Source organism: Podarcis erhardii (genome assembly GCF_964252035.2).
Source record: "Podarcis erhardii genome assembly, chromosome: 7".
NCBI classification, from domain to species: domain Eukaryota; kingdom Metazoa; phylum Chordata; class Lepidosauria; order Squamata; family Lacertidae; genus Podarcis; species Podarcis erhardii.
In genome coordinates, this window is record NC_138511.1 from 71,133,553 (window position 1) to 71,146,092 (window position 12,540).

The 12,540-nt window shown below is 43.6% G+C and overlaps 1 long non-coding RNA gene across 1 annotated transcript; it reads left to right on the plus strand.

The window, feature by feature from the left end:
* The first annotated feature begins 1,083 nt into the window (after positions 1-1,083).
* LOC309345385 lies at positions 1,084-3,930 on the plus strand. Its single transcript, XR_014158217.1, has 2 exons — positions 1,084-1,124; positions 3,654-3,930. It is a non-coding gene; the product is annotated as an uncharacterized lncRNA (long non-coding RNA).
* The last annotated feature ends 8,610 nt before the right edge of the window (positions 3,931-12,540 follow it).

The following is a 12,540-nucleotide window of genomic DNA, read 5'->3' on the forward strand; positions in this document are numbered from 1 at the left end:
ACCAGGCTGGCCAGGAGGGACACACACCACTTCCGTCACCCAGCTTGCGAAGAGGGGTGAAACGCAAGGAGGGGAGGAGGAGGCTTGGGGTGCTGAAGTTCTTATGTTGGGGGAGCAGCTGGAAGGGGCCACTCCCGGATTCTGCAAGTGACTAAGATGGACATGAACTTTGTGGATCTGCACTGTAAATAGTTTGCACAATAAAACCTGTAAAAGACAGATCGGAGACCTGCCTGGTTACTCACGAGCAACCACCACCAGCATCTGACAAGACTATACTGAAGTAGATGGACCAGTGATCTGATTCAGTACAGTGGTATCTCTGGTTAAGAACTTAATTCATTCCGGAGGTCTGTTCTTAACCTGAAACTGTTCTTAACCTGATACACCACTTTAGCTAATGGGGCCTCACGCTGCCACCATGCCGCCATTGCACAATTTCAGTTCTCATCCTGAAGCAAAGTTCTTAACCCGAGGTAATATTTCTGGGTTAGCGGAATCTGTAACCTGAAGCATCTGTAACCTGAAGCGTCTGTAACCCGAGGTACCACTGTATAAGGAAACTTCCAGCCTGTGTGCTGGTGGAACTTGGGGCACAGCCCCTAGGGAAACTAATGGATTCTGTGATGGAAATCACTGAAACAAACATTTCAGGTGTTTGCGGCAAAAAGGGGTGTGGGTTTGTACAGAGCCCCCGGTCGTTTCATGGACTATTGACCTGTACACCACTACTTTATTCTTCCCCTGCCACCAATTTTGTGGGGGGAAACCCAGGGCTACTCAGTGAAGGACTGAGTCTTAGGTAGAGTTAACAATGAAGATTAAAGTTTATTTCAAACACAAACAAGTTTTAAAATATATTCGAAACGCTGTCACTCTCTTCCCTCTCAGTCCCTATCTCACTCACTCTGACTCCTCTATCTCCTCCCCCCCCCCAAAAAAAAGAACCAACCTATATAACTGTCAAAACCTCTGGGCTGAGCCTCAAAATCAGGTAGGCTCCGCCTCCGGGCTTTCTTATTGGTCAACCTATTAACCCTTTCTCTTCCCCAATACAAACGTATCCCCAAAGAATAGGCAAACGGGTGAAATGGAGCCCCTGAACATGGCTGGGGATGGCAAAGGTGGGTTCACCATTTGCAGACTGCCCTGGGTGCAGAATGGTTCCAGGGCATTATGGGAGTAGGCAGAGGCAGAGATAGCTGCTCCAGCACCTGGAGCGGCACACATGCTGTGCACCTGGAGGCGGGGCTAGCCATCCGCGGGGGCAGGACGAGCCACCTGTGGGGGCGGGGTGAGCATCCCGGGGGCGGGGCGGCGATGTCACCCAGGGCAGGCCACACCCACCACACCCCCTTCCTCCGCCAGTGGGAGTAGGACTGTAGAACTCTGCCCCTGCAATGGCACCTCTATCTTTCCTTTCTTATCACTGATGCAAATATTTCTCTTAATTTGGAGGTTATGGAACATAGGGAACCACCTTTCTAACAAGTCACATCACTTGCCCATATAGCTCATGGGTAAGGGGACCTGTTGGCCCTCCAGATGTTGGAGGACTCTCAATTCGCATCAGACCCAGCAAGCATGGTGAATGGTTGAGGCAGTAGGAGCTGTTGTCCAGCATAATCTGAAGGGCCACTAGTCCCTACACCCGGGAGGGAGAGAAGCAGCCCATCTTCTGGGGAAGGAAATCAGCGTAGCACCAGTGGAGAAGGGGGGCAGATGGGGGAATCGGCGAGGTGGCTCCATGACTCCTCGCCGGAGACCAGCAGGGAGAGCACGGGTCCTCCGCTGCCCACACCCTCCCTGCGCAGAAGGCTTCCACGCAGGGAGACTAGGCGGAGACTAGGCGTCAAAGAACTTCTTTGCTGGAAGAAGTTCAAGAAACGCCCACTGACGGATTCTGCCAGCGATTGAGACAGCCACAGGTGAGTGGCTGTCTGGACAGAAAGGGTCCACTCAGGCAACCCAGCCAGGTGTGGTGCCGATTTACGCACGAGCAACCCCTAGAACCATTACATCAAGCAAGACACTCTCCAAGCCCCTCACCTCAGCTGGGAATCCTGACTGCAGCAGGTGGGAGCCTTTCTTGGGTGCAGACCCACCAGTATACCTGAAGGAGTGTCTCCACCCCCATTGTTCAGCCAAGACCCTGAGGTCCAGCACCGAGGGCCTTCTGGCAATAATAGCAATAATAGTAATATTATTAATAATAATTTATTATTTATACTCCACCCATCAGGCTGGGTTTCCCTAGCCCTTGTGGGCAGCTTCCAACAAAGATAAAAAATACATTAATACATCAGTCAAACTTCCCTAAAGAGGACTGCTTTCTGATGTCTTCTAAACGTCAGATATTTGTTTATCTCTTTTATCGTGTTTTCAATATTCTTTTGGGAGCTGCCCAGAGTGGCAGGGGAAACCCAGGCAGATGAGTGGGGTATAAATAAATTATTATTATTGTTGTTGTTGTTGTTCCTGACTTTCATCCAGGTGACTTGAGAAATTCAAGAAGAGGAATCCTAAATTAATACTACCTCCTCGAAATTCCTCATTGTTTCCTCCTCCTTCCCCTTGCCTGACCAGGCTTTTCAAGCTTTCTGAGAAAAAGGTTGCATCTTTGTTAACTTCCTTTAGCTGGCTAAACTGTTCCCTCTGCTGACAAAACCAAGGAACAACTGATCAGCCAACCCCAATGATGTTGACTACAGCTTAGACTAATTTGGGTAGGAGCAACAGCAGGTATTTCAAAGTAATCTGTCCCATGACAAAATGTTCTTTTAAAGAATGAAGGAACAGAGAGCAAATACATCACATTTGTATTTAGTGCAAAACAATGGAGATTTGACCTCCGAAAAGGAAATATTCTGTGTTTCATTTCATATTCTGTTTTCTGAATGTCTGAGGCTCCCTCTACACCATACATTTACAACCAGAACATACCAATGTAAATCTTGGGTGCTGACCTAGTTGGGATTTGAACCCTGGTCTCCTGGGTCCTAGTTTGACACTCTAACCTCTACACCACACTGACAGCCTGGCTCAGCAAACCTATAGACCCCCAGAGGGTATTCCAGAGGCCAACAGAACACTTTCTCCCCATCTCCCTGAGAGTTCTGACTTTAGAGAGGGAACTTCAATGTTGGATTCCCCTCCCACTAAGAAATTCAGTTTGATATGCATTTTCAGTATACAGTGGTACCTCGGGTTAAGAACTTAATTTGTTCCAGAGGTCCGTTCTTAACCTGAGACTGTTCTTAACCTGAAGCACTACTTTAGCTAATGGGGCCTCCCGCCGCCACCATGCCACCACCGCACAATTTCTGTTCTCATCCTGAAGCAAAGTTCTTAACACGAGGTACTGTAACCTGAAGTGTCTGTAACCTGAAGCATCTGTAACACGAGGTACCACTGTACATTGCTTAATAGTAGTAATGCAAACCTACCTAATTTGCACATCCTGTAAGAACATGCAAGTCAAAATATAGCCACCCTTCAAAATTCTCACTTCTCCTGAATGTGTGCAGAAAATGTATATATTAGGGGAAATTGCTTGTTAAAATGTGTTTATTAGGCGAAAAATGCATAGAAAAATGCGTATTGCTGGGAGAAACTGATGGGTTTCTGTGATGACTTGTTTTTTTCCAATGCAGACTGTTGTGGAAAGGATGTGACATTGAAATTAAGATGAGAAAGATGGAAAACAGAAACAGAAACAGATGGATTCATCCATCCCTACACGCCTACTCCAGTTGCAACAGAATCATCAGCGGTCCTTCTCAACGACATCAGAGCTCCAACTTCACCAGCATCAAAAAGCACGTGTTCTGTGAATGAATTAGGGGTATGCAGAGAATGCAAAGGATGCAACGCCTTCCCAGCATCATGACAAACCCTCAAACTGGAGATTAAACCACAGCAACCTTTGAACTGGCACCCTTTCATTCCATCCCATTGTTTCCAACGGGAGGGGAGAAGAAGCAGGAGATGAAAAGGAAGAAGAGGAAGAAGGCCGAATCCAGGAAAAGATGGAAGAGTGCAAGCCACAGTCAATGAGAGTCCAAAAGGGCATTGGATGAGATGGGAGAGCCAGCTTTGGTTCCCACATTCCTCAGTCCTGCATCCTGAAAGAGCCCAGGGTCACTTGCCCCTTCCACCAAAAGCAATGCTAGCCAATATTTCCAAAGCGTGTCCTTTGATGTGCCCCATAGTGTAGCTTCTGGTTGCTGCGAGGCTATTAAATGTTGGCAATTGGAAATGACAGCACACCAGAACCACCAAGTATGGTCCCAAGCCCTAAAGTGGCCTGTTTCTTCAGTTTCCAGGTGTAGCTGCTATAACAATCCTGATTTCAGGGGACCGGAACTGATATCATTGGTACAGTTTGGTCATCTTAGAGCTGAATTTTTTTGCAGGGTGGGGGGGGGACTTTTTAGAAGGTATTACTTCAACTCACATCAAAACTTGATAAGCCAGCTCTGCTGTGGTTTGGGGGACCTCCTGCTCACCCTGAGTGGGACTCTGGTAGGGATGGGGAAGGAATTTGGTTGAATTTGGATTTCAGTGTGAGCCTACCTAGGTTGGACTTTCAAAAACAATATGCAGACTGAAACACAGCTGTCCGTCAATACCTCTCAGATTTTGTGCAGCCATCCTCCTGTCAAATAATGCATGCAAAAGTGTTTATTGGGGGAAAGTGTGCCAAAAGGAATGTGCAATATACATTGTTGGAAATGACATACATCGCAGTATATGAAGTCAACTATCCATTGTCCTTGGATAGAGACGGGGGAGAAATATAATTCAGAATGCATTTAAAGGTGAACCTCCCCAATTCACACTTTTCCGAACCGTTCACAAACAAAAACACAGCCATTCATTGAAATCTGCCCTTCTCTGAATTTTGCAGAGCAGTTCTCCAGCCAAGTAATGGATACAACAGTGCATGTGTTAGGGTATATTGTGCATATAAATGCATATATTTGTGAAAATGGCATGGAAAGAGGCTTTATGTTAGGAGAAATGGCTTGCCCATATGTGTACACAAGGCAAAAATTGCATACAAAAATGTGTATATTAGGAGAATATTGCACTAAAATTCCTACAAGCTTTGTTGAGGACTTTTTATTTAAATAAAAATAAAAATGGCAGAGCGGTGCAGAAATGTTGAGAATTCAACTTAAGGTCTGTCCATTCTTAGACATGTGCCCTGAAATCCTACCCTAATGGCACCACTGTCCAGAATAGCAGTCCACTCTACAATGGAGAAACCGCACATCTTTTGTCTTGCTCCCCAAATCATTACACAAACACTCAAGGAAAGACTCCAATGTGAACATTTGTGTTTATTTTGTTCCTTTTTATAAATGGGCACAACACATGAGTAATAAAAAAAATAGACATTACCATTACAGTGCTACATTGGCAGATTATTTTTTAATATTTTTTTAAGGTTTTGGCCATCGACTCTGGACAAAAACAATTAAACATTTTTATTATTATTATTATTATTTGTTTCCCCACCCTCCATTCATAAAACAGACACTAAATAGCAATTTCAGCACTAAACTCTAGAAGAGTTATGTACATACCAAAAAAAATGATTTTAAGACATGTTTTACCTTTAAAAATATTTACATGCATTGCTCCCCCGTGTTAGCAGAATAGTACACAACTTGGTATTTTGCCTAACGTTAAAACTTTTCCATTATCCCGTGATTTGTAGCTCCCATAAGAGACTTGCGGAGGTATCTATTTGCTTGTCAAAACACTCCAGGAGGCAAATTTTTTTTGGGAGGGGGTGGATATCAATGCTTTGTTTTTATCTATTTATTGAAATTTTATACACGGGTTCCTATTTACAAGACAAGTGGGGCGGATTTTGTCTTTGAAGACACAGAAAACAATGAGGTTGTTCTAGCAAGCAGGCTGTTGCACTGGCAATTATTTTAAAAAAGCAGTTTTATAAAACAGTGTACAGAAAAGGAGTTGTAGCTGACTTCAGGATGCAATCCTAGCCAAGTCTACCCAGAAGTAAGTCTTAGTGAATTCAATGACTTACACCCAGGTTAAGTGATGCTAGGATTGCAGCTTGTCATACTCAAAGTAGGCCCATTAAAATTAATGGACACGACTAGCTGAAGTCCATTCATTTCGGTAGCTCTACTCTGAGTGTAACTTAGTCAGATACCACCCTCTCTTTTTTTGCTTTTAGTCTGATTTGATTGTCAATTGTAAAGATATTATATTCGATCCCAGCCACAAACACATCTACCAACGCTGCATCTGTGGCACTCCAGCTCTGGAGGCCTTGGGGAAAGAATCAAGGAAACTCCCACAGACATCACTAAATCTTGGGGCAATGACAATGTATTCAAAGTTGAACGCTAAGGGCTTGCACCTGTTATGACCTTCTGGATAAGCTTGGTGGACTCCAACTCTCATGAGCTCCAGCCAACATGCCCAATGATCAGAGATGATGGGAGTCCAATAACACCTGGAGGGCATCAGATTGAGGAAGACTTCTTTAATCAGATGTATCAGGAGAACCTTTAACCTTCCACTGGATTCCAACCCAGACCAGCTCCAGCCATGTATGATGGAATTTGTAGTCCAGCAACATCTGAAGGGCCACAGATTTGGCTCCTATATAGTGTTCATTGTGTGGCCTGGCCATTAGGCATATTTAGGCTGCTGTCCTGCACCTACATTAAACTCAGTGGGATTTATTTACCAATAGACATGTGTAGGATTGCACTTTAAGGAAGATGCTTCAAACAGAGACTTGTGTATCATTAAAAGGTCCACAAATGATCTTTATTTTTATAGATATTATGAAGTTGGGGGTACCATTTCTAAAAAATTGCCTCATGTTCCAAACTTTATTGATTTAGATCTAGGAACACAAGATGAACATTAACTGAGCCAACCAGGTGAGGTGGGGAATCCCCAAAGTTTGAGGAAGTACAAAGAAATATTTAGGGAAAGGGAACACAAATGGAGAAATGATATGAGCGAGAAAGACTGAACATTGCTGGCTAACAGTCAGAGAGCTGGAAAAGGAAAAATGGAAGTACGGAAGAAGTGGGCATAGCTGTCTGGCCAGAACCCTGAACAGAAACACTCCACACTGCAACATTTTGTTACAGGTCCTTGTGCATCTTAATAGTGATTTTGACCTCCTGGAAAAGGAACTGGAGCTTCATCTACCCTTGTCAGTCATCTGCTCGGCTGGGTGTCTTTGAAAAATTTAGATGTCCTGGTGCCCACCAATATAAACAGGGTTCTTCCTTGCTTATGTACACATTTTAAATTAATATTGTGTGTGTATCTATATGTACATACAAAAAACATGTACATATATACATTAACTACATACATATACATACACACATATGCATACACACACCGTAACATATTCACATCATCCCCACAGTCAAACCTCTGCCAACTGGAGGTGGTTGGTATCCATTCAGTAGGGTTGTAGCAAAGCCCCTTGGTAAGACTCAAGCAAAACGTTATGTAATAGGAGTGCAGTGACCTTTCCCAAGAAACTGAAGGCCTTTTGAAGTCTTCAAGCTAGGAGAAGAGAGCATCCCATTAATCTTTAAGTGGAGCAAAATTGCCAATTAACTTTGGTTGGTGGGATGAAAGGAGATCATGCTTTGTTGCAGAGATCATTTTTGAGTGGGAAATTTCAGCCAGTATCTAGAGGATCAAGATAAAGGATCAAGAGGGGAGAAGGCAAAAAGCACACAAGAGCTGGCAACACTGGCTGTCGCGCAACCATCAACCTTCATCATAGAAAGTCAATGGATTTGCAGGAGAAGAATATTTTACGTTTCCAGTAAGAACATTAGATATTTGATTGCTAGGGAAATACAATTGCTTTGCAATAGAACAGAGGTGGGTAAGTTTTGGCCCTCCAGATGTTGCTAGACTACAACTCCCATTATCCTTGACTCTTAACCATGCTGTCTGGAGCTGATGTGGCTTATAGTTTAACGACACATGGAAGGAAGCAGGTTCCCAGTCTTTGCAATAAATGCATGCTTTGAGAAAGAGCATCTAAATTGTGGAGAACAGATCCGTTTTTCTCCACATTGCAAAGGCACCAGAACACTGCAGACTACTATTTCAAAGCCAGAAGAATCTCAGAAAGAATTCAGGATGTTGGACTGGTTTAATTCCAGTTTCCCTTTGCCTGTTCACTTTGGCCCTTAGAAAAAGGCTAAAAGCATAATCAATAGTCCCAGGACAGACCAAAGTGTTCAATGAGCTGTGTATGCTTTGGTCATTAAAACTGCTCAGATGTTATATAAACAACTTTTGAGAAGCACTTCCAGGTATATGTGAGTTGCTTCTGCTGATGTTTATTCCATTTTTAATGTACCTATCGGGATCACATAGAACTAAGGTAAGCAAAGTGGTGCATCTCCAGTTGTTGTTGGACTCCCAACTTCCATTAGCTCCAGCCAATGCTCAGGAATGATGGGAGATGGAGTCCAACAATATTGGCATGACACCCTGTTGCCTACCCCTACAGTAGAATGTTTGTGAAGAAGACATTTCCTGGTATGCGCTTTTTGTCTTTGATGAGCCAGGGAGTGCAAGCTTTAGCTGCTCAAGGAACTGATTACAATATACACCCTCCTTTGTTCAAGGAGAAAGGTCCTCGTCAATATACAAAGCACTTGAGATCAGCATTCTTCATTTCAGGAAAGGAAGTCATCCCTGTTTGAATGAGTATATTGGAATGAATGAGGACTACTGTGTGGCTCTCTAGGCAGAATGGCATGCTTCACAGCATGCTGTATTTGGATTGCCTTCCTTTATCTTTTAATGCCTTCCCCCAACCAGGTACCTTTCAGGCTAACATCCTCCCTGACCATTGGCCATGCTGGCACAGTGGCACACTCAGAAAAAGGACATCTTTGCATAACAAATCACTTTTGTTTCAATTTCCTCATTTCACTGAGCTGAGTTTTCATGCTGTTGTGGAATCAATCAATCAATCAATCATCAATCACAGAGATTGATGAAGTTCCTTCCTCCAATTTAATCAGCCATGTTTCTATATTTACAAAGAATCCCCTTTTCTAATGTAGTAAAGGAGTCGAAACCTGTAGAAAATTATTTTTAGAACTTTGTGTTGGAACATTTCCATTAACTCTGCCACAGCAAATAGGCCTGTTGTGTTGTCGGATAACAGCGGCAATAGCAAAGTTTGGTGACCAAAGTGTGTCTTTGATTGCTACCTGCATTAAGAGGCATCCTTATTTTTAAACATGCACTGTTTCTCTGGGATTAAACACATAAGAGCATCTCCCCTGCCCCTTAAAAAGTAACTGTTGTAATGCTCACCTTCTGTCTCTAGGTGTCGCTAAAGTGCAGCTGTGTTCAGCCTTAGCTTCTTATGGAAACAACACTACAGTGGCACCTAATAGAATGTGCATACTCTTAGAAAGAAGGACAATACCTTGGAAACAGCTGCTGCTTCATTGGCTTTTAGGAGGACCTATTAAACCTCTCCAGTTTTCCAAGAGACGCTAGATTTTTTACAAAGAAAAACAACTACAGAAAAAGCTGCATCAGACTGCAAGTGACTACTGATGAGAATTGCTACTCCAGAGTTATGGCAATATGTCCTTTTCATGAGTGTGAGTACCAATAATCAAAACTCACATGGAACAAAGTTAAACTCAGATCCATCAATGCATAAACTCACCCAGAGTCTCAAAGTGTCACAGATACAGCAAAAGCATTGCCTAGTTTCTGCATTTATAAAAAAAGAACTCCATAATAAAATCAAGATATTAAAGAGAATTTTTTTAATCTCCCCCCCCCCCCACGCATGAAATTTCTGGCTTTTACTGCCAGTTACTTAGACTTTGTCTCCTTTTCTGCACGCAAACCAGTAGGACCTTGCAGTGCTTTAGATATATTACAAAGGCTGAAGTCTTTAGGCACAATTATCTGGGAGTGAGCCCCATTTGAATGTAGTGAGGCTTATTTCTGAGTCAGCATGCATGGAATTACATTGGAAATCAGTGTAAAAACCATTAGAAACCAGACACAAAGATGCTTCTCAAGAGTTTCTAATCTGCATGCATGAGGATAATTGGTGTAAAGCTGGAAGAATTTTAAAGACACCCAGGAGTTCAAAGGAAAAGTGACAAGATTAATAGTCATGGAAGCGTTGGGTTGGATCCAACTCACTTCTACTCAGAGTACATCCAATGAAATTAATGGACCGAAATTTGTCATACCCATTAATTTCAGTGAGTCTACCCTAAGAATGATTGACATTGGATACAACCACTGAAATCAATGGGGGTTGGAACTAACTCAAGAGTAGCCAATGTGGTTCCCACCAAATGTTGAATTCCAACTCCCATCGGCCTCTGCCAGCATCGACAATGGTTTGTGATGATGGGAGCTGGAGTCCAATAATATCTGGAATGTACCAAATTGGCTACCGCTGGGCTAAACTGATTTAGTAGTTTCAATCACAAAAGCTCAATGATGCTGCTTTCATTTCCTTTGAGATATTAACATTCAGCAGGAAATATAACCTACAGGTAACCAATGCTGTTGGACTACAACACCCATCATCCCTGACCATTGGCTATGCCGACTGGGGCCGATGGGAGTTATAGTCAGGCAGCATTTGGAGAGCACTGTATTGGCCAGTGCTAAGCTGACCAGAAGAAACATGAACAATGAGATTTGTAGCTGTAATAGAATAATAGGATCGGAAGGTTATTGCCAAGATCTGCTGGTTCAGCTAGGCTGGAATGAATTATGGTTATTCATTGCACAACCTGAGAATCTACCATGAAGCCTTTTCCTTCAGCACATGGGCGACATTTTCAAAGTTTTCTGAATGGGAGACCAGCCCCCCTTATTCACACGCACCAAGGCAGCACAGTTCTGGCTACGAGTAAGCAAGACAGGCAACTTGACTCTTTGGAACCAATTCCTACATGAAGGCAAACTGCCAACCTCATTCCCCTCCCATTGTTGATTAGTGTAATGGCAATATTGATGGTGGGTTGGGGTTGACATATCTGCATTTGTTCAGCATTACCACCTTGGGATTCCAATGTACTCTTGCCCCCCCTTTCCCCCCCTTTTTTTGCCTTAACACAGAGAACAAAAATATTGTTGGGTCAACTTTGCTCTCACTGTGGTTTGCTGGGGGGGGGGTAATGATCTGTTTGCTGTTGTTCATAGATGTGCATGCATACTTCTCCATCAAAACTTCCAGAAACAGACAGCTACACAGCTTCCCATCCTCAAAAACCCCTAATTATTTCTAGAACAATTTTTTCCCCTCCTTGGCGTATATCATCCTGCATACTTACCTGGGAATTGGTCCCGCTGAACTGAGTAGGCATTCTTAAGATTGCAGCAGTTCTCTTCAGATATTCAAAATAGCATGTGAAGGTTTAAACCAGGCATAGGCAAACTCGGCTCTCCAGCTGTTTTGTGACTGCAATTCCCATCATCCCTGACCACTGGTCCTGTTAGCTAGGGATCATGGGAGTTGTAGTCCCAAATATCTGGAGGGCTGAGTTTGCCTATGCCTGGCTTAAACTATGCAGCAAATTGCAGGTACTACACCCCACATCCCCAGTGTGCTCCGCTCCCACATCCCCCTCTCCCAACTTTTGCACACTGAGCATGAGGTTTTGCTCGAACATACCTTACACAGAGTCGGACGGTTGGTACATCCAGTTCAGTATTGTCTATGATGGCAGCCAGCAGCTTTCAGGGGTTTCAGATGGGAGTCCTCCTCATCCCTACCCAGAAATGCCAGGGGTTGAACCTGGGACTTTCTTTCTGCATGCAAGTAAGGTGCTCTGCCACAAAGCCATGGCCCTTCCCCAATAGTTAGAATCCTCAAAGTTTAGAATCCCCTACACACATCTCAGTTGCGTATCCTGATTGCACTAAATGTGCAAAAATCAGAGGTATATCCAATACTCATGGGAACATTGTGGGCAGGACCTGCATGCATGCCCCATTCTAATCCCAAATCCTATACATATGGACTCAGAAGTAGGTCCCATTGGCTTAAAGGGGGCATATTCCCAGGGAAGTGTTGATATGATCACAGCCTAAGTTAAATGTATTTTGCTGCTATAAGTCAGCTGTCTTAAACAACAGCTCCCATCATCCCCACCCAGCCAATGGGAATTGTTGTCCAAAACACCTGGAGGGCACCAGGTTAGCAAAGGCCGCCATATGTTCATTCTGCTACTTCCTTTACTGGTTTTGCCAGCCTGCTTTTTGAAAAGTTAAACAGAGTTCCCAGCTTTCCTTTGTATATCCAATGTGCCAAGCTCAGTAGCAACTTTGTGGCTCAACTCTGAATCTTCCTCTGCTTATTTATATATCTCTGAACTGTGACCATCTGGCCTGCTGCTCCAGCCAAGGTGTGTATACAGCATTCAGTCAATGCAATTTGAATGGGCATTTGCCAATACATATTGGCACCTTGCAATAGCATCCTATTAGTGATGCATAATTTAAAAC